This window comes from Tachysurus fulvidraco, chromosome 4, assembly GCF_022655615.1.
Source record: "Tachysurus fulvidraco isolate hzauxx_2018 chromosome 4, HZAU_PFXX_2.0, whole genome shotgun sequence".
Lineage (NCBI taxonomy): Eukaryota > Metazoa > Chordata > Actinopteri > Siluriformes > Bagridae > Tachysurus > Tachysurus fulvidraco.
In genome coordinates this window covers 1,789,130-1,794,129 of record NC_062521.1, presented here as the reverse complement: position 1 = coordinate 1,794,129, position 5,000 = coordinate 1,789,130, and the positions used below count along the sequence as shown (strand labels likewise).

Here is a 5,000-nt window from a genome sequence, read left to right as displayed (position 1 = left end):
GTGTGACTGAATCAGTTGTGAAACGCTCTCTGTGACTCAAACTGGATTAAATGTCTTTGTTTCCCGGAAACAATCGAGCCCTTTCACAGACGGATGATTAACGACGACGTTTTGTGTCCAGAGTCTGTTATAGATGACGGTGAGGTAATAACCCGGGTTATGCGGCTTGCTTTGATCGAGAAAGTTCTCAAACAAACTCTATTAGCAGGATCCGATTCGAATCTTTTCCTTGGCACAGAACGGTATTTTCAACACCTGGCCGTTATGAAGGACGACTAATAACCCGCCCTTCATCCTGACCTCAACATCCATCCATCTATCACTCTTTTATTCCTAGCTGTCATTGTTTAGCACTCCTTATAAGCTGATGATCTTCTGGTCCAGGAAGCTTTTCCGGAGGTCAGGGATCCTAGTTGGTTCCTAGTGAGCCATCTTTATTTAAAGATGATTCATTCTTTCGGAACAAATCATTAAGGTGAATGAATCATTCCTTGGCCTTTAGATTTTATACAGGTTTTTGTTGTAGGTTTATGTCTTTTTTTTTTTAAGATCAAGGACACGATTTACTTCTCTTCTGTCCAGAGGATCGGCCGCAAGTCCACTTGGGGTTTGTTCGGGCGGTGGGTAACGGGGCAGGGTGTCGTTGTAGTGTTTAGCGTCGCTGCAGCACAGCTCCAGGATCTCAAGGTTGCCCTGGGTGCTTTATGTTGGCCTTCTTCTACTCCACCTTCAAAATAAATGCTAGTACGAACGGTACAGTGCGTCAACCCTGTGTGTGTGTGTGTGTGTGTGTGTGTGTGTGTGTGTGTGTGTGTGTGTGTGTGTGTGTGTGTGTGTGTGTTTGTCTTTTCCCAGTCCTGTGTAAGTCTCTGTAGAGACAGTAATGACCAAGCTTCCTGTTTTCCGGCGTTATGCCCACTGGGCACTTTAGTCTCTTATTTTATTTTCCTCCAGCTGTCAATGCATTTCTCACCCAGAGCATTGTGGGTAACGGGTGACGGCTGTACAGGCAGCGATGAGGTCGCGCTAAACGCCAGGGAATGTGAGGAATGTGTTCCTTTAACAGAAAACAGAGGAATACAAAGAGCTTCTATTCCTTTATCTGGATAGCCCGAAGGCTGAGACACCACTCTTAAGGCCTTTGTGTGGGTGGATGAGTGTGTGTGTGTGTGTGTGTGTGTGTGTGTGTGTGTGTGTGTGTGTGTGTGTGTGTGTGTGTGTGTGTGTGTGTGTGTGTTTCTGAGTTGACTAAGAGAGTGAGAATGACAGACAATGAGACGAAAGAATGTGTGTGTGTGTGTGTGTGTGTGTTAAAAAAGAAAGAGTAGAAAAGTTTTTTTTCTTCTACACACTGCTACACCTTTCTCTACGCCACTAACGGACTAAGCGCAAAACAAAACAGATTGCGATTTATTAGTAACATGACTAATTTTTTTTTTTTGGTCAAGAGAGAAAAAAAAGGAGAATCTGGTGACTGACAAAGAACAGGAAGTGACTTGTTTCACCACATGATGATCTACAACATGACGAAAATAAAAACATGTCGTTCTGCATGATATTAATAGAGCCTGTATTTGCTGTATAAGGAAATAAACCCACTGTGCACCGGTGACAGAAACCCGCCTCGTCGGACCTTCCTGTTGTTCATCATCGATCCTTCAGCAAAGCCCGGCACCTTGTGTGTTAGATTTTATTTCTTTTTAGAGCTTTACCCGTGGTGCTGGCCGACTGACCTCCGAAATAACTTTCGCTTCTGTGTCTCCTGACGCGATATGGTTATTTTTGGCCGTCTGACCTTTCGTCCGTGCTCGAGGACGAGAAGAAGCTTGTCGCTGAGGTAAATTGTGCACGCAAGAGAAAAGAAACGCGATCGTTTCTGTCCTGTAACCTTCACGAGGCAAAATAAACAACATGCCGGTCATTTAAAACCTGTCTGAAATGTCAGAGTTCTGACTAACATGATTTTCACTACGGTGGTTTTTTTATTATTATTCGTCTTGTGCGGATAATCTGAGGAAAAAACTCGCAGCATCACGATGCGCGATGCCGATATATTCAGAGCTCAGGCTTTAAACTAAAGGCCAGGCTGTTGTGAAGGTTAATGAAACAGCCGTGTGTGTCTCTCTCTCTCGCCCGACGAGCCGTCGACCAATCGCGTCAGCTCTCGGCTGCCATGGCAACGCACCGATCGCTAATCTGCATCAGACATCAGACGCGGAGATGTCTGCACCGACATCAACAACATGTACGGCGGCGACCCTGAGGTGCATGATGGGTATTACAGAATTCTATCCGTTCTGATTGGCCGGAAGGTGCTGGTTTATTTTCTATCACCGAAATCAAGTGGTTCTGAAGTGTTTCTATGGTAACAACACAAAGACGCTTTGATTTGAACGATTCGTTCGTATGGAGATTAAATGTAATTATAGAAGGATAAAATGCTTCATGTGATTATTGGTGAAATGTTCAGGTCACTTCACTGCACACTCGCTGATTATCGCTCCATCAGCTTCACCCCAAAGGTTTTATTCCATACACATGATGATGTACAGTATATTGTGGAACACACACACACACACACACACACACACACTCAGACTCAAAGGGACGAACAGTACAGAGTTCATTCCCCGTCTCATTTACTCACCACAGTGCCGGTGACAGTTATCTCCTCAGGCCACGCTGGCTCCTCTTTCATGGTGAGCTTTCTGAGCTTCAGCTCGCAGAAATGATGGATGATCAGCAGAAATGTGAAATGTGAGGACATTTTTGTGCATTTCTCCCCCATCTCCCTTTCTTTCCATCTCTCCTGCTCTTTATCTGATTTCACCCTGTGGACAAAACCCAAAAAAAGAAAAAAAGAGAGATGAAAGTGCTTCATATTAGTATCTCATTTACTCACTCATCATTATATTCACTCATTCACTCACTCGTGCGTCCATTTACTCACTCGTTATTTCACTCATGATCGATATTCACTCTATCAATATTCACTCACTGACTGTCTCTTTATTTTACACACTCTCATCAGTCACCAAGGCAACACACACTCAACTTAATATCAGTCAGTTTTTATATAACGTCTCACTCACTCGCTACCTCACTCACTCATTCACCTGTTCACACATTAACTTTCATTCACTCACTCACTCACTCACTCACTCACTCACTCACTCACTCACTCACTCACTCACTCACTCACTCACTGACTCACTCACTCACTCGCTTGCTCACTGACTCAGTCACTCACTCACTGACTCACTCCCTGACTCACTCACTCACTGACTCACTCACTGACTCACTCACTCACTGACACACTCACTGACACACTCACTTGCTTGCTCACTGACTCACTCACTGATTCACTCACTCACTCACTCACTGACTCACTCACTGATTCACTCACTGATTCACTCACTCACTCACTCACTCACTCACTGACTCACTCACTCACTGACTCACTCCCTCGCTGGCTCACTCACTCAATGACTTACTGACTCAATCGTTTGCTCACTCACTCACTTGCTCACTGACTCACTCACTCACTAACTCACTCACTCACTGACTCACTCGCTCACTGGCTCACTCACTCACTGACTCACTCACTGACTCACTCGTTTGCTCACTCACTCACTTGCTCACTGACTCACTCACTCACTAACTCACTCACTCACTGACTCACTCGCTCACTGGCTCACTCACTCACTGACTCACTCACTGACTCACTCGTTTGCTCACTCACTCACTTGCTCACTGACTCACTCACTCACTGACTCACTCACTGACTCACTCGCTGGCTGGCTCACTCACTCAGTGACTCACTCACTGACTCACTCGTTTGCTCACTCACTTGCTCACTGACTCACTCACTCACTTGCTCAATGACTCACTCTCATCACTCGCTTGCTCACTCACTCACTCACTGACTCACTCACTTGCTCAATGACTCACTCAGTCACTCACTGACTCACTCTCTCATTTCACTTACTCTCACTTCTGTGGTTTTTCCTCTTGCTCATGTTCTCACTCAGGTCTCGTTATTGCACTATTTTATTCTCTCACTGACTGACGTTCGGTATTTCACTCTCTCACTCACTCGCTACCTCATTACTTCACTCACTCACTCACTCAGTTCATTTGATTCACTCACTGCCTCATTCTCTCTCACACACACACACTTCACATGTCTATCACTTTTTCCCCACTCCAGCTACAGCACTCACATTCCACCCCAGACACATCCATAAGCCCTGGAGGTTTGTTTCTGTTCGTTTTGCTAAATACATTAAATACACCTTTTTCCACTTTTTTTTTTTTTTGCTCTCTTCCTTTTAAGATGTTGCTGAAACGTCGCAATCCCGCGGCTCAGTCGACCGTCTCATCGGTCCTGCTGTTGTTCCTCCCACTCTCAGGCATATGGAGCTGTTTAGAAAGTAAGACCTGATCTTGTTCATGAGAAAGGGGATAAACGCAGCATTCCTCTTCCTCCCATGTGATTGGCTCGTGAAGACGTGTTTCCCTGATGGCTGTGATGCTGACGTGCGCCATCCGTCTTTCCCCTTCTGCATTTCTGCAGCTGTGGCCTCATACTAGCCCGAGGTTCTCTCTCTCTCTCTCTCTCTCTCTCTCTCTCTATCCCCAATGGGACATCCTAAATCCTTTCTTGCACGCTGGAATGCTTTAAGGGGAAACAGGGATCCGAAGAAGCCCCTAACACACATTCACTGTGTGTTTAATCACCATGGAGATACAGTAGAGTAGATATACGCATGAGCCTGAAATAACCTATACAAGATTCCTACATCTCTCCATCCGTCACACCCTTACAGAATGACCACCTCGGCCGAGTCGAGCTCGTTAGTTCGTTCGTTTATGTTCATTCACAAAGTAGTCAGGGTTGCGAGCGAGATGAAGAAACTTGCTCCGGTCTACGGAAGACACGAGACAGGGTCAGAAGCATCCTCATATGTCCTGTTATTATTAGTTATTGTTTAATATAT

The 5,000-nt window shown here is 45.3% G+C and overlaps 1 protein-coding gene across 4 annotated transcripts in view; it reads right to left on the bottom strand.

Moving 5' to 3' along the window:
* The window catches only part of LOC113656639 (fibronectin type III domain-containing protein 5-like), a 171,500-nt gene that overhangs the window by 93,583 nt on the left and 72,917 nt on the right, over positions 1–5,000 (bottom strand). For all 4 annotated transcript variants that reach the window (XM_047812219.1, XM_047812218.1, XM_047812220.1 and 1 more), the window contains exon 3: positions 2,648–2,831. The gene's annotated coding sequence lies outside the window, so the exon portion shown is untranslated. The remainder of the gene's footprint in view (positions 1–2,647; positions 2,832–5,000) is intronic.